The sequence below is a fragment of the Gopherus flavomarginatus genome, chromosome 1, assembly GCF_025201925.1.
Source record: "Gopherus flavomarginatus isolate rGopFla2 chromosome 1, rGopFla2.mat.asm, whole genome shotgun sequence".
NCBI classification, from domain to species: domain Eukaryota; kingdom Metazoa; phylum Chordata; order Testudines; family Testudinidae; genus Gopherus; species Gopherus flavomarginatus.
The window spans coordinates 324,402,297-324,428,336 of record NC_066617.1 but is presented as its reverse complement, the minus strand read 5'-3'; the positions used below and the strand labels follow the sequence as shown (position 1 = coordinate 324,428,336).

At 44.4% G+C, this 26,040-nt stretch overlaps 1 protein-coding gene across 3 annotated transcripts in view; it reads left to right on the top strand.

The window, feature by feature from the left end:
- The window catches only part of FRY (FRY microtubule binding protein), a 392,912-nt gene that overhangs the window by 51,110 nt on the left and 315,762 nt on the right, over window positions 1–26,040 (top strand). For 2 of the 3 annotated variants that reach the window (XM_050937094.1, XM_050937090.1), the window contains exon 2: window positions 16,826–16,998. The exons of the other annotated variant lie outside the window; for it this stretch is intronic. The gene's annotated coding sequence lies outside the window, so the exon portion shown is untranslated. The remainder of the gene's footprint in view (window positions 1–16,825; window positions 16,999–26,040) is intronic. 3 annotated transcript variants of the gene reach the window in all.

The following is a 26,040-nucleotide window of genomic DNA, read 5'->3' as shown; positions in this document are numbered from 1 at the left end:
TATAGGGTGTTTACAATAGACAATGATGGGGGGGTTCTTCTTATTGAACAGTGTAGGGAATTCTAACAGTGGGGTGCAGTAAGTGGGGTTCAGCACAGTGGGATACAGTACAGTCAATAAGCAACTCAACTTTATATAGGAACAACTCTAGATACTGTGGAATGCAAAATGTACCAAAAAGAAATGCAAAGTAAAATGGTAGCTTCTATATGAAATGGTCAACAATCTCAGATAGAATGTATTAAGTGGTTAATAGCTATATATATAATGTAACACAGTGGCATCAATGCAAATACAAAGTATATCAGAAAAGTGGAGGCGACCAATGGGGTGTTGTAACCACAAGTAAGATGTGAATCACAGTGCAATGATACAATATGGGTGATAAGTGGAATTATGCAATGTAACAGCATAGAAGAAAATTAATGACTTAATTTGTGAGGTTGTAATAGCAGATAATCTGCAAGAGTGTACCTAAAGACTGAGTCAAGAAACAGGAATGGGGAGGGGAGTGAATGATCAGTGGCAACTGATGAGAGGAGCGTGCAGCTGCAAGCAGCGAGAGACTCTGAAGCCGTGCGGGGTGAAGCCCAGAGCAGTTTTCAGGAGCCTGCGGGCTGCACGTACAGGAAACAAGAGCAGCTGGAGCGCACTTAAGGGGAGTCTGGGAGCAGCAAGAGGGGAGGGCGCTGAACGTGCAAGCGATGGGAAGGCGCGTGGAGAATGGGGGAGACGGCTGAGGGAAGAAACAGGTTGCAGCAGCGGAGAGCACTTCAGGGAAGTTGCGGAGCAGCGGGGTGAAGACAAACGGAGCAGTGTGATGACGATCTTTGGTAGGGGAAGGGCAGCGGAGAAGCAGGAGCACGAACACAGGGGATACAGGGAGAGGCAGCAGAGAGGTGTAAGGAAGGGCTGGAGGGACACCCAAAAAAAAAAGGGAGAGAAGCAGCAAAGGGTTTGGAAGGTTACACAGGGGGAAAAGCAGCAAGGGGTTACAACAGGGAGACACGGGGAAGTACACAGAGAGGGAGATTGGAGCGGGGGAAAAACAGACATGGGAAAGTTCAAGGAGAGATTGGGACAGCGGGAAGACGAATTCAAACAGCAAAAAACCTTATCTATCGTCTAACTTAATCAAATTTATATAAAATGACAAGCAGCTTATACAAAGTAACAAAACAGGTACAGAATACGACTAGGCAATGGCTTTTTTAAATCTATCTTAACCAACGACTAGGCAAAACAACAAATATCACAATTCTAAGCAAACTATAACAAGCAACTATACGGAGCAACAAAACAGCAACTATAGCAAGGCAGGTGAGACTTACAAGCGCTACAATCTTAGCAAACTATGACTCATTAAACTAAAAAGCAAAACCTATGGTGCACCTTATGCTATGAGGAAGTCATAGAGGGCAGAGTAGTATGTGCCCAGGATACAGCTCCCAAGGCAGCCTCCCAAGGAAGTCAAGGGATGGTGGTTGCAGCAGTGGATATGGCTGAAAGCAGTGAGCCCCGAAGCAAAGCCCACAGGAGCAGAGCTTAGTGGCAGCACAAACTTATTTTTAGCGGTAAAGCGCCGTGGAGTTTAAGAGAGGTTTTAAGACACAGACCAAGGTTTAGCTTGAGTCTGTGTGCTGGGGAAACAGAGCCAGCAGCTAAAATAATAAAATAAAAGTATAGAAAGTTTCACAGAGGGATTCTTACCAGTCTCCAAGGTAGCAGCAAAGGCAGAAGCAGCAACAACATCAGAAGAAGCAAGGAGGGCTCGGTACGGTCTCGATAATCAGGAGATCTCTCAGGCAGCAATTCGTTCTTCGTGGGAGGGTTTTTTAAAAAAAACAAACGGGGGTATGCTCAAAAATAAAACGAGAGTGGAGAAAGGACCCCCCAGAACCCCTGGCTGATCAGACCAGGCAGCAATGCAGGAACCTTTCTGATGTTTGTTTTAAAAATACCTGTTTTTAAAGGCAGACTCAGGCAGTTTCCCACCAGTAATCCTGATAGGCTCCCTCTGTCACAGGGGAGGAGACACAGGGAAAAACTGCAGGTGAGCACAGAGATGTGCCTGGGCAGAGTCCTGAACAATAGGTGTGAGTTCATACCTCAGGACTCAAAAGCACATGAGGCCTATGACTCATGCCCAGGATCTTAAAAACACATTACGTCTTGCAGCTCTGGACATTGCCTACCCTACACAAAGCCCAGGTTTAACAAGGTGATAACAGGACCAACCCTTTGAACAGGGCAGTGGTCCCACTTAGCACGCAGCACGAGTGGCCATCCCTTTGAGAAGGGCAGTGGCTCTTGGTAAACAACTTAAGGGGCCCTCCCTTTGAGAAGGGCAGTGGCCCTGGTAAACAACTTAACAGCCAGAGAGGGGCGGCCACAGGAGGAGAACACAAACAACATGGAGTTGGGGACAGCTGTAAGAAACAAAATGGAGTAGGAGGATAGCTGTAACAGACACAAGGGTGCTAAAGGAGTTGGCGGATGTGATTGCAGAGCCATTGGCCATTATCTTTGGAAACTCATGGCAATCAGGTGAGGTCCCGGATGACTGGAAAAAGGCTAATGTAGTTCCCATTTTTAAAAAAGGGAAGGAGGAGGATCCGGGGAACTACAGGCCAGTCTCACCTCAGTCCCTGGAAAAATCATGGAGCAGGTCTTCAAGGAATCAATTCTGAAGCACTTAGAGGAGAGGAAAGAGATCAGGAACAGTCAGCATGGATTCACCAAGGGCAGGTCAAGCCTGACTAACCTAATTGCGTTCTATGATGAGATAACTGGCTCTGTGGATGAGGGGAAAGCAATGGTCGTGTTATTCCTTGACTTTAGCAAAGCTTTTAATACGGTCTCCCACAGTATTCTTGCCAGCAAGTTAAAGTAGTATGAGTTGAATGAATGGACTATAAGGTGGATAGAAAGCTGGCTAGATTGTCAGGCTCAACGGGTAGTGATCAATGGCTCCATGTCTAGTTGGCAGCCAGTATCAAGCAGAGTGCCCCAGGGGCGGTCCTGGGGCCAGTTTTGTTCAATATCTTCATTAATGATCTGGAGGATGGCGTGGACTGCACCCTCAGCAAGCTTGGAGATCACACTAAACTGGGAGGAGTGGTAGATATGCTGGAGGGTAGGGATAGGATGAAGAGGAACCTAGACAAATTAGAGGATTGGGCCAAAAGAAATCTGATGAGGTTCAGCAAGGACAAGTGCACAGTCCTGCACTTAGGACGGAAGAATCCCAGGCACGGCTACAGACTACGAACCGAATGGCTAGGCAACAGTTCTGCAGGAAAGGACCTAGGAGTTACAGTGGACGAGAAGCTGGATATGAGTCAACAGTGTGCCCTTGTTGCCAAGAAGACTAATGGCATTTTGGGCTGTATAAGCTGGGGCATTGCCAGCAGATGGAGGGACATGATCATTCCCCTCTATTCGACATTGGTGAGGCCTCATCTAGAGTACAGTTTTGGGTCCCACACTACAAGAAGGATATGGAAAAATTGGAAAGAGACAAGCAGAGGGCAGCAAAAAATAATTAGGGGGCTGGAACACATGACTTATGAGGAAAGTCTGAGGGAACTGGGATTGTTTAATCTTCGCAGAAGAGAAAAATGAGGGGGGATTTGATAGCTGCTTTCAACTACCTGAAAGGAGGTTCGAAAGAGGATGGATCTAGACTGTTCTCAGTGATAGCAGATGACAGAACAAGGAGTTATGGTATCAAGTTGCAGTGGGGGAGGTTTAGGTTAGATATTAGGAAAAAACTTTTTCACTAAAGAGGGTGGTGAAGCACTGGAATGGGTTACCTAGGGAGGTGGTGGAATCTCCCTCCTTAGAGGTTTTTAAGGTCAGGCTTGACAAAGCCGACTGGGATGATTTAGTTGGGGATTGGTCCTACTTTGAGCAGGGGGTTGGACTAGATGACCTCCTGAGGTCCCTTCCACCCTGATTCTATGTTCTATGTACTTGTTTTTAGGGGGTGTTGCTACCAAATTGTACAAATTTAGACTATTCTGCTATTCAGTGTTCCTATAATCTTTGAAATTAGGTAGGTTAGTGTTATTAACACAATGAATGCATTTAAAAGGTCCTAACAAAACGTTTAACAAAAATAAATAAAGTAGTAAGGCTCATCTTCTATGCGGTGTTAGCTTGAGTGAAAATAACTCAAGCTAACTCTTCTCAAGTTAGCCTAGCTTAAGTGAGAGCGATCACGCTCAAGCAGCACAGAACAGCTGACTCCCTACTACATTACTAGTTTCAGTTTTAGTTGAATTTTTAAATGCACACCTCCAGCAGGCAAGCTTGCTTGAGTTTAAGCCACCACTTAACTCAGGCTAGAGATTTTTCTGTGTGCATGGGAGTAGGGTTGGGGCAACTCTCAAATTCTACTTCTGGCTAACGCTGCAATGAAGACAAGCTCACAGGATATGTTCACACAGCAACTAGACATCTGCAGCCAGCTGACTCAGGCTTGTGAGGCTCAGGTTGTGGGGCTATTTCATTGCTGTTTAGACGTCTGGCCTCGGGCTGGAGCTTGGGCTCTGGGACCTTGCGGGGTGGAAGGGTCCCAGAGCTCAGACTCCATCCTGAGCCTGGAAGTCTACACAGTAATGAAACAGCTCCTCAGCTTGAGCTCTGCGAGCCCGAATCAGCTGTCATGGGCCAACCAGTTGTTTTCCTTTGCTGTATAGATATACCCATAGAGGCTCAACACTAAACTTGTAACCCAGGGAGAGCTGGGGGCTATGGTGGCTTTACACCATCTTTTTCTCCTTCCTCCGTCCCCAAATAATATAGGCAGCTCTGGAGGACTGTCTCAGGGTACATATACAGTTGGAGCTGGGGGTATGATTCCCCAATAGCTCTGCTTGAGCTAGCACCTAAAAATAGTAGTGTGTCTGTGACCGCATGGCTGATAGCTTGAGTTAGATGCCCAAGTACATACCCAGGGAATTGGGCAAGATGGTACTCAGGGTAGTTAGCTGGAACAGCCACTCATGCCACTGTGAAAACTGCTATTTTTAGGAGCTAGCTTGAGCAGAGCTAGCGTGGTATGTCTACGTGTGCTGGGAATTACACTTCACAGCTCAAATGTAGACCTATCCTAAGTTAGGGCATCCTTTCCCCAGCTTCCTATGGTTAGTACCACTGCCCAGAATATGTGCTATGCTACAGCCCCACCCCTGGCATGCCCATTCTGCCCCCAGGACAGCCCCTATAAAAGGGCTTCAAGGCAGTTCATGGAAAACAGCTTTGAGTTCCTGTGCCAGGGAAATTCTCCCCCTACTAGAAGGCTTTTAGGATCCCTTTATGCTGCTCCAGCCCTTTTACCTGGCATACAGGTGCAAGAGTAGGGCTGAGAATGTCATCCCAGATGAAGAACAAAATGGTTAGTCTCAGAAAGTTAGATTTGTCCACCCCACCATGATGTATATGGTATACTTCTGCCTGTGCTCATTTTGGTAGAAAGAACCTTAGCATTTTCCTTAGTTGAAAATGTAATCGTCTTCCTAAGCAAGGATAAACATTATCTGGATCATATTTATATTAGTGCTAAACATTTTATGTTGGATTTTCCTGGACAGTTTTGTGTGTCATATCCCAAACATGGGCCAAAATATCTAATAGGAAGTCTGTGCAATATATGGGGCAGTATGATAGTGTATACCCAGGGGCAAAAGTGGCTTATATAGACTTAACTAACACCATTTCAAACACTGAAAACAGCAATAATTGATGTGCTTCAAAGCATAACAGTAGTGACTAGAATAAGTTAGGAAAAGAGCCAGCTGTAAAAGAGTTAGGCATTACTATTACTATCACAAGACAGATCTTGATGAAGATGCAGGGGTGTTGTCTTACATTGGCATATAGGGTTTTTTTGGTGTATCTGTAATCATGTTAATATTACTGTAGGAAGATGCTGGTCATGGCACGCATGCTCACATCCCTGCACCCTGTTCTATACCTCAGCCCTTTAAGACTGAGGTATTGAATTCATGGAGCACGTGGGAGGGTTCTGTGACTGTGGTTGCAGAGGGTGCTTGCCGTAAATAAGAGAACCTGCCATTAGTTTGGGGAGGGAGCTGAAAGGAGATATTTCTAGTAGCAGAGAAGGGGTACCCAGCAAGGTCCTCTCCCTTCCCAGCTGGCAAAAAGCAGGAAAGTGTTCTAAGTGTTTTCTATTACCTTGACTCTTTTTTATCTTCCCTTATTTAATAAAATCTGTCCTGAGGAAAGGGATGTGGAACCTGACTCGAGTGTTTATATTTTATCTGAACTGCCCTGGCTGTTGAATTTGCTCAGAGGCCTTCAGGGGCGGCTCTAGTCTTTTTGCTGCCCCAAGCTCGGCAGGCAGGCGGCTTGCCTGTGGAAGGTCCCTGGTCCTGCACCTTCAGTATACCCACCGCCGAATTGCTAACAAATCCACGGGACCGGATTTCTTTGAGAAGAAATGTAATCTCTCTATTTTGTAGGGGTACATATTTATTTCATTGATCCTGATGCTGAGGTCTATTGGGTCATCTTTAAAATGAAGTTGCAGAATTCATCTAGTCTTTGCAAAACGGGTAGCTCTTTTCCAGCAATAGCTGAAAGTATCCTTATTTCTTGACAAGATCCCAGTTTCTAGCTGCAGACCCTCCACTGGCCCAGGGTGGGGGGGTCCTGAGAGTAGCCACCAGTGCCCTCCACCCAGGGCAGGTGGAGGGTCTGCGGCTCCCCACAGCTGCCCCCGTGGCTCTTACCCAGCCTGGCTTCAGCTTCCAGCCTGGCTTGGAGGCAGGACTTCGGGGGGCCAAAGAGCTGCAGCCAGGTCATGGTAAGAGCCGCCTGGGCAGCTGGGGGAGCCACGGACCCTCCATCTGCTCTGGGCTGGGGATCTGGGGGCAGAGGCATGGGCTGCTCTTGTTCCCCCCCCCTTAGGTGGAGGGTTCGCACCTCCCCACAGCTGCCTGGTCTCTGTGTGCCACTCTTACCCAGGCTTGTGGCGAAAGGTGGACGGGCCAGGCCCATCCACTTTAAGAAATGGGAGGGCTATGGCCCCTGGGCCGCCCCTGACTGGTGGCCCCCCCCCCCTCTTTTGCTTGGCTGTGGGCCTGATTAAAATGTAGCCCAAAGGAGTTATTTGCTTCTCTTGGCTCTGTGCATGCTGAACCATGTAATATAGAGACCTGTGATAGCAGCCAAAATTGCAGCCCTATCCTTAACCAGCAGGGACCCTCTAGGCACCAGCAAAGCAAGCACCTGCTTGGGGCAGCCTATTTGCAGGGGCGGCATGGGAACTGAGAACCAACAGGGGGCTCTGGGAGCTGTAGTTCCTTGTTTAGCTCCCTGCCTATAGAGCCAGCCCTGGAGCAGGGAAAGAACTACATTTCCCAGCATTCCCTTGGTCACCACTAACTGGAAAGGAACGGGGGATCTCATGCTGCAGCATGCTGTGAATGGAGAGTTGCACTGTGAATAGTAGGGAGACCATATTTTAACATTCAAAAAACAGGACACTCCAAGGGGAGGGAAGCCCCACCCTGCCACCATCCACTCCCTCCGACTGCCCCCACAGAAACCCCAACCCATCTAACCCCCCCCCCACTCCCTATCCCCTGATCACCCCCTCCCGGGACCCCTGCCCTATGTAAGCGTGGCTGGTCCTTGTCCCCTGATTGCCCCCCTCCTGGGATCCCTGCCCTTAACTGCCCCCCAGGACCCTACCCCCTATCTAAGCGCCACTGGTCCTTGTCCCCTGATTGTCCCCTCCTGGGACTCATGCCCCTAACTGCCTCCCAGGACCCCAACCCCTACCTGTCCCCTGACAAACCCCTGGGACTCCCATGCCTATCCAAACACTGCCTGTCCCCTGACTGTCCCCCCGAAACTCTGACCCATCTAACCCCCCTTCTCCCTGCCCCTGACTGCCCCCCCCCAATCCTCCGCCCCATCCATCCCTCCGCTCCCTGTCCCTTGACTGCCCCCCCGGAACCCCGTACCCCTTCTCTAACCCCCTAGCCTCCTTACCGTGCCACTCAGACCAGCGTCTGGCTCCGCACAGCGCCAGACATGCTGCCGCGTACATGCTGCTGTGCTCCCCCGCGGAGCCCACAGCCCGCCCCCACCCACACACCCAGCACCTGCCTTCCAGAGTTGAATACCTCAAAATTCAGGAGTGCTCAAGCTCAGTTTGGCCAGCTGTTACTTCATTTCTCCCAAATCAAATATACTGATCCACTGTAACTTGCTGTAGAAAAAGTAGGATAAAATTGAGCAAGAAATGCTTCCCAGTGGTTATTAGGACTGGAATTGCTATTTTCAACAGCCATTGCCTTTTTGTTTGTTTGTTTGTTTAAAAGGAAGACAGTGATATTGCTTTGGCAAATTCCCCATAGAAAGAAAGAGTGGAACAAAATAATAAAGGCACCTCAACTTTTCCTCATTTATGAAGGACAGTATTATAATATGCATCCAGATAACCTCCAATCACACAAGCTGAAAATTGTTCCACTTTACTGCAGCTCTGTAACCATATGGGAACCAATCCTGTCTGTGTTTTGTGCACATCCAAAATTCCTGCTGAATGACCCGCCCTGGGAGCGAGTTACCAGTGACCCAAGGCTGCGGCGGAGGGCGGGTGCAGGTGGGGGCGGAGGGAGAGCCCAGGGCTGGGGGCGCAGGAGGTGGGGGGGGCAATGGTGGAGGGCAAGAGGAGAGCCCAGGGCTGGGGTGGCAGCGGAGTGGGCACTGGTGGGGGGGAAAGGGGGAAGCCCAGCGCTGGGGTGGCAGGGGTTGTGTGAGGGGGGAGAGCCCCAGAGCTGGGGCAGCAGGAGGGTGCGGGGGAGAGCCCAGGGTTGGGACGGAGGACAGCCAAAAATTCTTTTGCTTGGGGCGGCAAAAAACCTAGAACTGGCCCTGTTAACCAGATGTTTTTTGTAAAGCACCATGTTCATGTACTGCACTCCCTGATGAAGGGTAGGTTGGCGGGAGGGGCAGAATTTGCACACAGCACTTTAAGGAATGTGTCTTTGCAAATGGAGGCAACTTTCTGTGAGCTTAATCATGCCAACAGTTTGCTATTAGAAGGTGGTTCCAGGAAAATGCAGAGTTGTAGCTGTGTTAGTCCCACAATATTAGAGCGACATGGTAGATGTGGTAATATCTGTTAAAGAACCAGATTCTGTTGGTCAGAGACACAAGCTTTTCAGAAAGTGATTTTTTTCGTAACTTTTTAATTGAAAGGTTCCTGGAACATACCATGCTTCACAATAAAGTATTAAAAATATGGAGTTGAGCTATGACTAACTTCCCCTCACCCCCATCAGAGTTATAGATGGTTAGGGATATCTAACTAAACATACACCTGTAGTTAATAATAACTTATACAGTAGCATCAATGCATATAGCTCTTTACAGATAATTTAAAAATGACAGGTCGCTGTTTTGAGGAGCCTACAGTCTAAATTAGCACTTTACAATCTAGAATCATAGTATCATAGAAATATACGGCTAATCTGGTCCAGCCTCCCTGCACTGCAGCAGGACCAAGTGACTCTAGACCATCCTTGACAGGTGTTTGTCTTCACCTGTTCTTAAAAGCCTCCAACAACCTCCTTTGGAAGCCTATTGCAGAGATTAACTATCCTTATAATTAGGATTTTTTTCCTAATATCTAACCTCAATCTCCCTTGTTGCAGATTAAGTGCATTACTTCTTGATTTACCTTCAGTGTATATGGAGAACAGTTACCCTCAGTCCTTTTTATAACAGCCCTTAACATAGTTGAAGATTGTTATTGGGTCCCTTCTCAATCTTCTTTTTACAGAATTCAGCATGCCCAGTTTTTTTTTAAACTTTTCCTCATAAACATTGTTTTCTTCTGTCATTTTTGTTGCTGTGCTTGGGACTCTCCAATTTACCTACATCTTTCTTAGTATGGCACCCAGAATTGGCCACAGTACGGCAGCGTCAAACAGAGTTAGACAATTACCTCCCTTTTCTTACATACAACATTCCTGTTAATACATGCCAGGATGATATTAGCCTTTTTTGTAATTGCATCATACTGTTGGCCCATATTCAATCTGTGATCCACTATAATCCCAAGATCCTTTTCAGCAGGCTCCTTTTTGATTTTTTCTTCCTTGGTGTAGTACTTTGCACTTATCTTTTTTGAATTTTATGTTGTTGATTTTAGACCAATTCTTTAATTTGTCAAAGTAGTTTTGAATTCTAATCCTGTCCTTCAAAGTGCTTGCAACCCCTCCTAGTATGGTGTCCATCTTCAGATTTCATAAGCATACTCTCCACTCCATTATCCAAGTCATTAATGAAAATATTGAGTAATACCTCACTTAGTGCAGACATTTGCAGGATCCCACTGGATACATCCTCCCAGTCTAACCATGAACCATTGATAACTATTCTTTGAGTATGTTTTTTGAACCAGTGTTTCACCCACTGTATAGTAATTTAATCTAGACCACATTTCCCTAATTTGCTTAGGAGAATGTCATGTGGAACTGTGTCAAAAGACTTACTACAATCAATATATATCACACCTACAGCTTCCCCACATCCACTCGGCTAGTAGTCCTGTCAAAGAAGCAAATTAGTTTGGTTTGACATGATTTGTTATTGATCAGTGCATGTTGGCTGTTACTTATAGCCCTATATCTTCTAGTGTTTACAAGTTCATTGTTCAATAATTTGTTCCAATATCTTTCCAAGTATCAAAGTTAGGCTGACTGGTCTATAATTCCTCAGGCCCTCTTTGTTCCCCCTTTTAAAGAGTGGTATTTCATGAGTCTTCCATGATTTCTCAAAGATTATTGCCAACCATTCTGGGATTGTTCCTTAAGTACGCTAGTGTGAAGGGCTCTCCTCACTGCAGGTGCACCATTTTGTGGCCTGGGTCTGGGAATTAGCTCTCACCCCATCTGGCACCCCCTTCTGTTGGTTGCTCACACTGTGGTCCCTCTCTCTCTGTGCTTTGGGAGGCTCCATCTTCATGATTCAGCCTTCTGGAAGGTCACTGTAGAGTCCCCCCCCATTCCAGGGTAACAAAATCCTGCTGGACAAGCTGTCCAGATGCCACCTCAGACAGTCTTCTGTTCCATGCTTCTAGATCCTGTGTCACTTTCCTAGTGGCTGGTAGGGAAATCTGGGCCTCCCTGCTATTCTGGGTTCCAGCCCAGAGACCCTGTGACTAGCAATCTAGGTGTACTTAGTTTCAGACCCTGTTGCCGTTTCCCTGGGTTCTTCCTAACCCACTTCTCTATCTCCTTGCCTGTCTCTGGTTTACCACTGGAGCTTCCTTTGCTCCCTATGGCTACTTCACCCATTTCAGCCTTTTGCCAGACTCCCTAGGTCAGGTCTTGCTATTCCCCAGGATCTCCTCCTTGTCCCTGGCCAACTCCCTTTCCCTCTAAGGAGTGACTGCAGACCTCTTCGCTGCAGCCCCTTCCTGGTTTATAATTCAGTCCCAGCTCCTTCCCTAACTAGGCTTCATCTCCTTTTTGGTCCTGTCAGTCCTGGCTCTCCTCCAAATGCAGCATCTGAAGTGAAGCTCCTTTTGACCCACATTAACCTATTTAGGGCTTGTGTGAGGTGGATTCCGCATCACACCAAGGATGAATTTGATCAGGCCCTGGCAACTTGAGTACATCTAACTTCTGTAAATATTCTTTAACCTGTTCTTTCTCTATTTTGGCCTGAGTTCCTTTCCCCTTGTTGTTAATATTAATTGTGTTAAGTATCTAATTAGTATTAACCTTTTTAGTGAAGACTGAAGCACAATAGCCATTAAACACCTCAGCCCTTTTGATGTCATCTGTTATTGGGCCTCCTCCTCCACTTAGTAGTGCACCTACACTTTTCTTTCTCTTTCTCTTGTATTTATAGACCCTCCTCTTATTGTCTTATGTCTCTTGCTCAGTGCAAATCATTTCCTTAGTCTTTCTGATTTTGTCTCTCCATGCGCACACTGTTCTTTTGAGCTTTGGCGACTTTCCCATATTTTCACTTTTTAGGATTGTTTTTTGATTTTTAGATCATTAAAGAGCTCTGGAAGAAGCCATATTGGCCTCTTACTATTCTATCTTTCTTTCATGTTGGGATCATTTTCAGACCCTTACTTACCAGTTCTCTGAGTTTGTTAAAGTCTGCTTTTTGGAGTCCATTGACCTTATTTTCCTGCTCACATTCCTTCCTTTCCTTAGAATCATGAAATCTATCATGTCATGATCACTTTCACACAAATTGCCTTCCACCTTCAGATTTTCAACCAATTCCTCCCTGTTAGACTCAAGTCTGAAATGGTTATCCTCCTGGCTACTTCCTCCACTTTTTGAAACAAAATGTTATCCTCAATATGTTTCAGGAACTTTTTTGAAGTTTTGTGTTCTGCTGTATTACTTTTCCAACAGATGTCTGGGTAGCTAAAATCCCCGTACTACCAGTTCTTGTGTTGTGGATATTTCTATCATGATGTTGCCCCTGGTTTGAAGTTCAGCTCTCCTAACTGCTGCTCCTCCTTCACAGTTTGTTTGCTTCTTTGTAAGGGCTGGTAGTAGTTTTATAGTGGAGTCACAGTTTAGATTAGTTCAGGGGGAATCATAATACTTACATTTTCTGCTGATTGTTGGCTGAGAATTTACCAGCTGTATTTCTTCCAATTGATTTAGCTATTGCTCCTGTACTAGAATCTGTTTCCAATACAGTGCAACCACATGTCTTGATGTTGGTACAATTTGAGCTACTAGCCTCTGTCTCATTTAAATAAAATTTCCTCTAGTCTCGATATCAGGAAACTAGGGTTTGGGGAATTAATCCTATTTATTTACTGGTAACGTTCTGTATAATTGAAAAGATTTATTTTCAAAAATCTTGTATCACAGGCCGCTCCTGACAATCATATATGTGTATCCCTTCTTCCACATCCTCTCCAGCACTTGCCAGGGTACATCATAGTGCATTTTTTATAGTTCATAAGCTATCAAAGGTAATTTATAATGGCACAATCATAGCAACAGCTTTTTCCATTTTCTAAAAATTAGAGTTTTTAATCTAATCAATTTAGGCCCACTTTTAGTTCTACCAGTGCTGTTATGCCTCATCTCTTGCTTAGGGTTTGTCTACACTTGGACATTTACCAGAATAAATATTCTAGTATCATGTGAAAATAGATTAAACTCAGTCAGAAAAAGGCACTCTTATTCCAGAATAAGAGTGATCACACAGGGGCTTAATAATTATTCTGGAATAGCTATTTTAGTAAATTTCCAAGTGTAGACAAAGCCTTCGATCCAGTATAATCTGGATATGACTTTGAAAGCGGATCATTTTTTAGTAAAGGCAGCTTTAGCTTCAAATAATGACCAGTCATGAAGGCTCAGGGTAGTTACATAGTTATTGGCCTGAAGGTATTGATATGTTGATCTGAGCGGTAGATTTTGTTTTTTCTTAAGTTCCTCAAAAATAAACAGAGTCTTTATCACTGAAATGTTTGGTGAATGTAAACCCCTAGAGCTATAAACTCCTTTCTTTTTGTATTTCTTCACTGCAGAGTTAACCACATGATCAGCACCCTGGTTAGCCTAGCTTGTGTGTGAGTGTTTCCAGTGCAAAGGTATACGCGAATTGCTGTGTGCACTCCGGGGATGCACTCACTCATGTGAGGCACTAGGACTTTTCTGGATGCTTATCCCATGATTCTTAGCACTGCACTAAGCTGCACCACTATATGAATTCTTTGGAAATGCACAGTGGGAGAACTTGTCTGTCCTTTCTAGACTTGTGTGCAGAAGTGGGTCTAAGCCCCAAACACAGTGAAGTAAACAACTTCTGTCACACTAGAAGTCTGTCCGCAGCCTCGATTCCAACCAGTATCAAGGCATGGATCAAAGACAATGACCCATTCCAGCTGTTGGCATTAATGGAACTCTCATTTTGGAAAGAAGCCACAATCTGCAAATATCTTAAGGACCTCTGTTCACTGAGGCTAGCTACCACCTTCACTTTAATCAGGCTAAAGTTAAACCATCCCAGCTGTCACACTGGGATGTCAAGCCATTTATTTTGTTTTAATTTTTCCTGTTATAAGTGCATGGTGTAAGTAGAACACACCTGGGAGCCTTGATGAACTTTTGGATCCCCAACTATCTGAATCCAGTGATTACAATTGTTTAAAAGTTCTTAAAATCATGACCCTGTTGACAAACTCTTAAATCTGTGCAGCTTGCAAAACAATATAAAAATCCTTCCTTTGAAAACAGAGGAAATTTTTGAAAGAAAGAAAGGAGCAGCCTCTGCAGAGGCAGTGTAATTTTGTCACAGGGCCTCTTTAATATCAGTCATCTAAAGACTGGTTACTGATACTTGTAGAATTGCAACCCTGCTTGTTCATGTACGGCTTATTAAAAGTTGTTATTATTTCAGCAGTGCAATATCTGCTGGCTTCTCTTTTGCACAAGTTTGAACTTTTCTGGCAGATTCCGTTCACATGGTTTTGCACCTTTACTCCCATCAATCTTCAGGTTTATATGGATCTCCAAAATAACACACGTCAGACATGTGAATGGTTTTATGGAAATTGCAATGATACTGACTTTTGATGACTTCTTTCACTAGTGAATTTTGTCTGTGTATTTACAAAACTCTAGCAAAGACTTGAGTGTACTCACCCTTCTTTTTGCCTGTGGTAGGGTGACGACTCACCGGCGCAGCACATCCTGCTGGTTGTCCAGGGAATGAGCTCTTTCCAGCCTGGAGTGCCCTCTGCAGGCCGGTTGATGTCTCGCCTGCCGCTGGCCCTGTGTCCCTCCTAGTGCCCTTTGCCCAGGGGTTCTGCCCACCGCAGTACCCCCTCTGTCTGGGTCTCCCCTCCCAGGTGAACCCCCATCCCCTATCCCAACCTTGCCTCAGTGGCCTCTGCCAGTCACCATCTAGCCCCCACTCCCTGGGGAAGACTGCAGTCTGTAAACCACTCATCATTGGCAAGGGGGATTGGACCAGCTGCCTCTGCCTATATCTGGGCTGCCCGTCTGCAGCCCTAGTACCCTTTTGTGGGCCCTTACCTCGGCCTGCAGCCTGGGGCTTTGCTAGGCTGGAGCTCCCCAGCTCCCTCTGCCCTTCCCCAGCACTGCTCCACCCTAGGTACCCTCCTCAGCTTCCCAGGCAGCCAGATCCTTCTCTCTCAGGAGTTAGAGCAGGGATTGGCAACCTTTGGCACGCAGCTAGCCAGGGTAAGCACCCTGGCAGGCTAAGCCTGTTTGTTTACCTGCTGCGTCGGCAGGTTCAACCGATTGTGCCTCCTACCGGCTGCAATTCACCGCTCCAGGCCAATGGAGGTGGTGGGAAGCGGCGGCCAGCACATCCCTCATCCCATGCTGCTTCCAGCAGCTCCCATTGGCCCAGAGCAGCAATCCGCGGCCAGTCGGAGCTGCGATTGGCCAAACCTGCGGACACGGCAGATAAACAAACTGGCCCAGCCCGCCAGGGTGCTTACCCTGGAGAGCCACATGCCAAAGGTTGCCAATCCCTGAGTTAGAGGGAGTGTCTCTCTGTCTCTGGCCCTCAGCCCTCTTATAGTGCAGCTGTGGTCTGAGTGTGGTGTGGCCCCACCTGTGGCTGCTTCCCCCAATCAGCCCAGCTTTTCCCCTGCCACAGCCCTCTCCCAGGGCTGTTTTAAGCTCTTCCGGGAGGAGCGGGGTGACCACCCTGCTACATTGCCCTTTCTAGAATCCAAAGGCAGCAAACAGATTTTGTCGAAAGGTTTGTGCAAACATCATGTGGTTACACTGGCAGTGTATCCCTATTTTTTTTGTTAAATGGAAATTGTGCAGACCTCTCTGTCTGTCTGTAAATATGTTCTATATGTACAGAATATTTCAAAATAGTTAACTGCTGACTATTTAGGCTGCCACATTTTAACCCTGGCTACAGTTAAGGAATAATGTTATTACTGCTTTTTGCCAATGTCTCTGCTATGTCCGCTGTTTATTAAAATTGTCTTTGGGACAGGGGTGCGGAGAGAGAGTGTGCAGGCATGTGTGTGCATATATATTAAGAAGCCTAAATATTACAGATATACTATCTCAGAAACACTATATTGAGAAAACAAGCCACAGTGGTTCTGAGAGTAGAAACCAAACTAGTACATAAATTGAGCATAAAAATCTCTGGGGCATTACTCTCGAAATATCCTCTACTTTTGATCAGACAGTAGCACACATTCTGAGACAGATGGATACAGGCCCCAGCTAAAAACCCAAACACACTGATAAAATTGTACCTTCCGTCCCCTGACAGATACCTGGAGGGTCTGTGCCTTTTGTTGTTGTTGTTGTTTGTTTAACAGTTGAGCAATAACTTGTTTAGTTTGTCATGCCGATAAAACATTAATGAATTGAACTGTGAAATACTGTTGATGAAACATGAAGTACAATACCCTATACAGTGACAGTTAAGCAAATTTTCCCTTTTATGCGGCAAGAGTTTGCGAGTTCAGATTTGTTGAATCTTTCCAGAGATCCAAAACCTTTTAATCTAATGATTTCAGTATGTCTCCTCCCTTGTGTTGTTTAAGTATTGAAAGGAGGGGCTACATAGTAATTCTACACCTGTTTTAGCTCACGCCTATCAACTTGCTAAACTTACCAAACAAGTGCAGAGTTAGGCATGAGAACATCAGATATTGCTTAGGAGTTTAACCACCAGTTAAATAAGCCTTTGAGTGTGCAGATTTTTACTGTTTGGTCTTATGCTTGGGTAGCTTTACAAATAAGTCTGCTATAATGGCAATTGATGACACCAATTTGTACTCTAGGACTAAGAGTAAACTGAATTCATATCAGACTGATTATAAATCAACAAGACGGAGCAGCCTACCACCAGACCTCCTTCTAGGAAATGACATTAAAGGAAAGTTTCAAAGAAATAATAAGAATTTAGAACCTATACACCCAAGGCGCCCTAAGAAAAGACCTTCTATTTTTCCAGGTAGGACATGCTTTGTTTACTAGTAGATTGGTGCAGTACCTCTTTAAACTTTGTGATGATATTTGAGGAATTCAGTGATTATTAAAAAACAATTATTAGATGGACTATGTTCAGGATAAAACCTGTCTATAGGTGTTGTCTAAGTTTTATAAGACAGAAGAAATATGGCTGTTTTTTGTAGTACAACAGCATGACACACACCAGTCTAAACTGTGACTAAAAAGACAGCATTCTTGGGGTTTTTGTTTTCATATTGTTTGCTTGGTATGTTAATGCTTACCATTAAATAATAATTTCCATGTATTACAATGCTTACAATTCTGTATTTACTCTGTCAGATTTACAAAGAGCACAGCTAATTAACTATTTATTTTGATATTGAGATATCCAACTTGCACTTTTAATTATTTCAGTGTCTCTCTTTCTTTTTGTGGGGATGTGGGAGAAGCATGGACTTGTTCAGTGAAGCTGGTGGCTTTTATATAGACAGAAATTAACACCATTAAATACTCAAATGCATGCTTTGAATTCCTGTCCTGCATTGGAGCCTGAAGATGTTTGTAGTAAATGATTCAGTTTAACCTCTGGTTATTAAAATTTATGAACAAGCTGGATCTGTATATTTCAGTCAGAATAAATATATACTTTAAAAATCTATAAATAGTGTCTAAATTAAGCAAGATATTAAGAGGAAAAACATTGAAGCATCTGTTGCAGAGCAGTATTTGGACCAATTATGAGATTTTTTTACCAGAGGATTTAAAATGGTTAGAAAAAAAAATCAATATTTATGTTCATTCCTGTAGAAACTGGAGGTGTATCTCAGTGAAATAATCAAAGCAAATACAATCCTTATTCCAAGGAACAAAACTTGTTTCAGAAAATGTATGTATCTTATTTTCAGCTGAAAAAATTAGCTTGTTTTAAATTCCCAGATCCTCTTTGGGGAATGGTGCTGTAATGCAGACACTTAGAGAGCAACTGTTGAGATTTTTTATTTTTAAAATCATGGGGCATTTTCCTTAGAGGCTGCTAGAGGCAAAGCCCTGCGCATATGGTGAGCTGAACAATCATAATAGTAGCACGGGTAAGAGAAAGGATGACCAGATGCCAGAGAAAAGTTAAATTTGCTCAGGGTTTAGAATCTTAAAATCAAGTTATAGGAATGTTAGGAGGCTTTCTGCTTTAATACTTTTGAAAAATAAAATCAGTTACGAAGCATTTGAACACTAAAGTAATAAGGCCTCCTTCCTTCTTTTTTCCCCCTTTTATTTTTGCTCTTAAAAAGTACATTTCCTACAATAGCTTTATGTCAGGTGACTCAGGCATGCCCTATAGCTCCACCACTTCCCAGTGCCTGAACCGTTCTTCCTGAGGCAGTGCTGCCTGTGTGACTATCAAACCGTAGTCTCTCTGATCGTTCCTTTTCTTTTGTCTCTGTATCTACCCTGTTTTCTTCTTGCCTTTGTTGCATTCTCTTGATTTCCTCTTTATGGTTTTCTCTCTTTCTCTTTCCCCATTGTACCTCTTCTTTGTTCTTCCCTCTCTACCAACTTTTTTCGTTTGGATGTCACCATACCCACTAGCATTCTCTTCCTTCTGATCTGATCTTATTCTCTTGTGTCCATTTAGCTTTGCTCCTTTTCTTTTTGTACCCTGCCCTCACTCCATCCAGGGTGATCCTGGACGAAAGACTGTACTTTCTGCTTGCAACTGTATTATTTCCCCTTCCTCAAAATCACTCACACTAGCATTTGTCCTCACATGGTTTGCGCTATCTCAGACCTGAATTCTCTAAAATGCTTTGTGCATCTGGAATGCTGCCACAACACTTATGAAATGCACTGCATCAATGTTACAGTGCACGGTGACTGAAAGGTAATGCAAATTGCTGGCTCCAAGCTGTAGGTGGAGTGGGGTGGAGAAATAGGGTCTGTTCCTTCATCTTGAACTTCATCACTCTATATGTAGAATTCTCAGTTGATAAATTTTTAGAAATAATCTACTGTAAGAAAAATTTTAAAAGTCTTCTAGACTCCTCTCATTGTCACTGATGAATCCTGGTCACGCATGTTGCACATATGCTAAGAAGATTGTCACTGATGTAAATATATAGAGTAGAATGGAAATGGAATTATACTGATGATTCAGATATTCTGCAGTCTGATGTACTGAAGTGTTTCCCAGACTTTTGAAGGCTGAACGCCCCCTTCAGGAAGGTAAAATCAATAGTGTCTCCTTGTTCCAACCTCACCATGTGGTGTTATATTTTTAATGTAAGCATATTTCGCATCTTCTCCTTCCCTTCCTCCCTTGCAAGCCCTTCACTCCTCCCTGCACCCCAAGGTTTGGGACATGTGTAGATATTCATAATAAAACCTTCCTCTCCTTTCTTCCTTCTTTGTGTGCTTTGAGGAATGAAATAATTAACAATGATGACTTTTAAAAGCATCTACGTTATCACCCCTTAAGATGAATGGGGCACTTCAAACATCACTTCTCTTGTTTCTAACTGTGCAGACTCAGACAGATGTCTGTACCGGTTAGACTCATTTCACATTTTAGTCACAATCATAAGAACTAGAGACTATTTATAAATCAAAACTGAAACTCTGGAGAACAACTGATATATCTGCATGCCTGCCTTCTTTCCTGCTTCCCCAAAAGTAGTCCTTCACACACACACAGGCAGGAGCACCCTACACTTTGGGAAACATGGGTTTAGTATATGTGCTTCCTGGCTGCAGGATAAAGCTGGGGGAGGGTGGGAGAGAAAGGAGGAGAGAAGAGGAGAAAATTGCTTACCACAAGTAAAAGTAATGAATAGGGTCCTACCAAATTAACAGCCATGAAAAATGCATCACAGACCGTGGAATCTGGTCTCCCCCTGTGAAATTTAGTCTTATTGTGTGCTTTTATGCTATACTATACATAGGGCCCTACCAAATTCACAGTCCATTTTCGTCAATTTTGCTGTCATAGGATTTTAAAAATTGTAAATTTTATTATTTCTGCTATTTAAATCTGAAATTTTACAGTTTTGTGATTGTAAGGGTCCTGAACCAAAAAGGAGTTGTTGGGGGTTCGTATGGTTATTGTAGGGGAGGTTGCAGTACTGTTTCATTAATGATCTGGATTATGGCGTGGACTGCACTCTCAGCAAGTTTGCAGATGACACTAAACTGAGAGGAGTGGTAGATACACTGGAGGGCAGGGATAGGATGAAGAGGAACCTAGACAAATTAGAGGATTGGGCCAAAAGAAACCTGATGAGGTTAGCAAGAACAAGTACAGAGTCCTGCATTTAGGATGAAAGAAACCCATTCACTGTTACAGACTAGGGACCGAATGGCTTGGAAGTAGTTCTGCAGAAAAGGACCTAGGGGTTACAGTGGATGAGAAGCTGGATCTGAGTTGACAGTGTGCCATTGTTGCCAAGAAGGCTAACGGCATTTTGGGCTGTATAAGTTGGGGCATTGCCAGCAGATTGAGGGACGTGATCATTCCCCTCTATTAAATGTTGGTGAGGCCTCATCTGGAGTATTGTGTCCAGTTTTGGGCCCCATACTAAAGAAGGATGTGGAAAATTGGAAAAAGTCCAGCGGAGGGCAACAAAAATGATTACGGGGCTGGAACACATGACTTATGAGGAAAGTCTGAGGGAACTGGGATTGTTTAGTCTGCAGAAGAGAAGAATGAGGGAGGATTTGATAGTTTCTTTCAGCTACCTGAAAGGGGGTTCGAAAGAGGATGGATCTAGACTGTTCTCAGTGGTACCAGATTACAGAACAAGGAGTAATGGTCTCAAGTTGCAGTGGGGGAGGTTTAGGTTGGATATTAGGAAAAACTTTTTCAGTAAGAGGGTGGTGACGTACTGGAATGGGTTACCTAGGGAGGTTGGTGGAATCTCCTTCCTTAGAGGTTTTTAAGGTCAGGCTTGACAAAGCCCTGGCTGGGATGATTTAGTTGGGGATTGGTCCTGCTTTGAGCAGAGGGTTGGACTAGATGACCTCCTGAGGTCTCTTCCAACCCTGATATTCTAATTCTATGATTCTACCCTTACTTCTGTGCTGCTGCTGGTGGTGGAGAACTGCAACTCTACAGCCGCCAGCTCTGCAGGCAGCGCAGAAGTAAGGATGACAATAGCACAACCTCTCGAAAATAACCTTGTGACTCCCCTTGCAACTCACTTTTGGGTCAGGACCCCCAATTTAAGAAACACTGGTCTCCCCCATGAAATCTGTGTAGTATAGGGTAAAAGCACACAAAAGACCAAATTTCATCGGGGGAGACCAGATTTCACAGTCCATGACACATTTTTCATGGCCATGAATTTGGTAGGGTCCACTGCTCACCAGCTGTCTAGCTCTGAAGGCAGCACCACCACCAGCAGCAGTGCAGAAGTAAGGGTAGCACTATCGCAACCCCCCCTACAATAACCTTGAGACCCCACCACAACTCCTTTTTGGGTCAGGACCTCTACAATTACAACACTGTGAAATTTCAGATTTAAATAGCTGAAATCATTAAATTTACCATTTTAAAAATCCTATGACCGTAAAATTGACCAAAATGAACGGTGAATTTGGTAGGGCCCCAGTAATGAACCTTGTCAAAGGATTAAAATGTATTTAAGACTTTTTTTAAAGCAACTGATTTTTAGCTCCTTGAAATTAAAACTTTTGGAACAATTTTTTCTGTACAGACTAGGAATTTAACTTTGCAAGATGTGTACATATTTTTTTATTGACCTGATTGTCCACCTCTCAGTAGTACCAAAAGGTTTTGTAGAATTTATACCTGCAAGTACATTTTTTAATTTGGAACAAAGACCAGTAGATTGAGTTGTAACAAACTAAAGGCCCATATGCTGTCCTTGTGCATTGCCAATAGGAATTGCACATTATAATATTGGAGAGTATGTGGCCCCCAATGATATCTTATTTTAAATAGTTGAAAACAAACCCTGTAGGCTTAATTCTGCAGCCTTTTTGCATGCAAAACTCACATTGGTTTCACTGGGAATTAAGGACCATATCCAATGTAATGAAAGTCAGAAAGAGTTTTTATATTGACTTGTCTGTCTGTCTGTCCGTCTTAGGGTTTTTATGCTGCTCTCCATCACGATAACATCTGAGCACCTCCCATGTAAAATCAGTGGCAATAGAGGAATTCTTAGTAGACTTCTTGAGTAGACTTCTTGAGTAGACTTCTTGAATTCTTGAGTTTCTCACTCTTCTTCCTTCTCAGAGTAAAGACTCTGCTTGGGGTGAGGGTTTTTTATGGTTCAACTTTGTTTGATTTATTTATTTTGATTTTTTTGGAGTTGGAATGAGCACTAAATGGATAAAAATGCTGCATGCCCTTCTTTACTAGTGTGTTATACTGCTATAGAAGATACTAGTCAATCCACAAATCTTCCACTGGCATTAGCAGATGATTGATCAAATTGGTAGGATTGCAGAACTCAAGAATGATATCACTTAAGAAGCACTGTAGATTCGCATCCTGAAAATTTCAAAACTTCAAGTTGCAGAGTTTCTTTTCTGTGTATGTATGCTTAATTTGAGAGAAAATATATTTTTCATATCAATGACCAACTAATAATGATGGCAGGAAAACCCTGTACTAAATTCACCATATATATTACAAATCCTGACTGGCAACAATGATCTGAATATTTAGTCTAGTAGTGTTTGAGTGCCTGGTAATAAAGAATGTAGTGTAGCAAGGACTCTCCTATCCATGTTGAGAACTGTGCTAACATATAGTTCTTTATGTAGTGTAGACAGGCCCTAGAGATTCTAATTAAACTTTACAGTTAACATCTATTAATATGGATGGAGGAATTCATGCTGTAAGAGCTGTTGGTTCAGTATGACCAGATCTGAGCTGATAGGGCTGATTCTATATAGCAGCCCTTGATGTAGCCTTTGTCTGGATGGTATCTTATAAAAAATGAATGGTGTATTGTCTTATTTTGACTACAATTAATAAATGATGAATTAGTAAACTGTTTCAGAGTAGCAGCCGTGTTAGTCTGTATCCGCAGAAAGAACAGGAGTTCTTGTGGCACCTTAGAGACAGTAAACTGTTAAAAGCCATGAGTACTTTTACATCACTTAGAGAGGAGTGATGTCGTTTCTCAACTGAAGTCAATCATGTGGTATATGCAGAAGTGAATGTGTTTGACATACTGTTCAAACCCCGAGGACGGCAGTTGTTGTCAAAACATTGGTTGACTTACTGTTAAGGCTACGATTTAGTCACAGGTATTTTTAGTAAAAGTCATGGACAGGTCACGGGCTATAAACAAAAATTCACTGCCTGTGAGCTGTCCATGACTTATACTAAAAATACCCCTGACTAAATCTTAAGGGGGTCGCCACTAGGGCAGGGAGGAACGCATTGGAGGCTGCTCCTTCGGGGGGTAGGGGCGCATCTGGAAGGTAACCAGGGGGCTGCTGCAGGGGGGCAGCAACTACAGCAGCCGCCCGAGGACCACTGCTAGCAGCGCCTGCACCGGCCACCAGGGCACTGCTCCTGGGGGTCGCCGGGGAAGCAACTACTCTGGTAGATTGGGGACTGCTGGCAGGGGCTGCTGGCAGCTGCAGAGCTGCTCCAGCAGTGGCCGGTATGGCTGGCCCGGAGCCAGCTGCTTGGGTGGCCCTGGGTCAGCCACATAGGCCCCTGCAGAAATCATAGAGGTTGCAGAAAGTCACAGAATCTGTGACTTCCACACCTCTGTGACAAACACAGAGCCCTATTTAATAGTCATCCTCCCTAATTTTAAAAGATCTGCTAAAATCAGTTGAAAGGGTGTGTAATGTAATGTGCTATGCAATTTCTTTGACGGGACAACCAGTATACAGTCAGCACATCTTATTATCATATTCATATGATCTTGGAAACATGCGAATAACAGACTTGTATCATGTAAAGACACAGAATAAAACAAATAAATGTAAGTTTTAAAGTTTCCACCTTGCCATTTCTATAGTTATATGCTCTGTGGACAGATTTTCAACAGTGCTCAGCAACCAGTGGCCATAGTGAACAGTGGGAACTACTGGCAGCTCTTCTGGCCACTTCATTTAGGCCTTTAAACAGGAACTGAGTTCCATTGAAAATCTGGCTCTTGAACTCACCTTGTGGTGACCTTTTTTTTGAACCTCACAGTATGTGGAGCCTTTAATGCTGTTTGACTAAGGCCTGGTCTACACTGGGGGGGAATCGATCTAAGTTACGCAACTTCAGCTACGTGAATAATGTAGCTGAAGTTGACGTACTTAGACCTACTCACCGCGGTGTCTTCATTGTGGTGAGTCGACTGCTGCCGCTCCCCTCTCGACTGTGCCTGCGCCTCTTGCGACAGTGGAATATAGGGTCAACGGAAGAGTTCTCAGGGTCAATTTATCGCATCTAGACTAGATGCGATAAATTGACCCCCGCTGGATCGATCGCTGCTCGCTGATCCGGCGGTCAGTGTAGACATACCCTAACTTGTTTGTTTGGGAAGACCAAAGGAGCGGGAAAGGGTATGGAAGTGTCTGCTTCTCCCAGGACCATGCATGCCTCCATAACTATGCCTTGTCTCCATGACTCAGACTTTGTTTTCGCTGCCAGAAGAGGTGTGTTTTTACTGTGGAATAACTTAACGTGCATTAGCTGTCCCACTGTAAATACACAGTGGGGACAAGGAACTATAGTTTTACCGCAGGTTAAACTAGGCAAGGTCATTCATGGATGGGGATATAGTGTTGACCTTGCCTAGCTAACTCTCAGTAAAAATTACAGATGCATTGTGTCCACTAGGACTTTATAGCTGGATAGCGAACATGTTAATTATCCCACTGTAAACTGCCACCACAATTTTTGTAGTGAAGCCATAGTAGCTTCAGTTGAACAGCAGGCCTGAAGTGATCCCTCAAGGCAGTATAAGTCAGAGCCTCCGGGGGGGCAAGTGGGGCAATTTGCCCCAGACCCCCATGAGAGTTTTTCAGAGCCCCTGGAGCAGGGTCCTTCGCTCCGGGGGCCCTGGAAAACTCTCGAGGGGCCTGGGCCCCTGGAGCTTCTTCCACTCCAGGTCTTCGGTGGCAAATCGGTGGCGGAGGGGCCTTCTGCTCCGGGACCTGCTGCCGAAGTGCCCCGAAGACCCACGGCGGAGGGTCCTTCCACCCTGGGACTTGCCGATGAAATGCCAGGTCTTCGGCGGCAATTTGGGGCAGGGGCCCCCTGCCGCCGAAGACCCCAGGCCCCCTGAATCCTCTGGGTGGCTCTGGTATAAGTAACACACTCCTGATGTTCAGACCAGTTTACAATTTTAAAAGTGTCATAGTCTAAAATAAATAAATTGACCTGATGCAATATGTATTCAGGAACTAAAATATGTAAACATAATATGACAAAGGAAGGTTTTAATTAGAACAATACATAATATTCAACGACTTTGGGAATGCTGTAAGTAAAGAAATGGTATTGTTTGTTCGACTTTGGGATAGAAATGTAAATTTTCTTTTGATAGCTAGTCATGCTCATTGGGAGAGAGAAATGTTTCACAATCTGATTACTTTTAATAAGGATGCTACAAATTGTAAAAATAATACGTCTTGATTTAAAGACATAGTGTAATATTCTCATTTTATTAAGATATGAATAATCCTACTTCCTCTTTGACTAAATCTGTACTAAGTTAAAAGTAGCTATGTCATTTCTAAAACCTTGATACTGCATTGTGATCTGTGTTGGGTGGATTGCTGTGCATGCGAAGGCCCGTTGGCTTCAATGGGGCAGTACGCCAATGCATAATCAAGTTCAGGATGATGGACAGTAGTTGTAAATTAGGGTCTAATTCCACAAATAGCATTAGGCAGAGAAAGCAGAGGGGAGACAGGACTTGCTTCTCCCAAAGGTCTCCACACGGTGGAGGAGGTACGCAAGGTTATGTGCCTCTCACCCCTGATTTCTGCCAGGGTTTGCTGGCCCCACTCGGTCATGTGGTGCATCTGGGCCCCCTCCCTGCACAGCAGCTGCCAGAGCCGG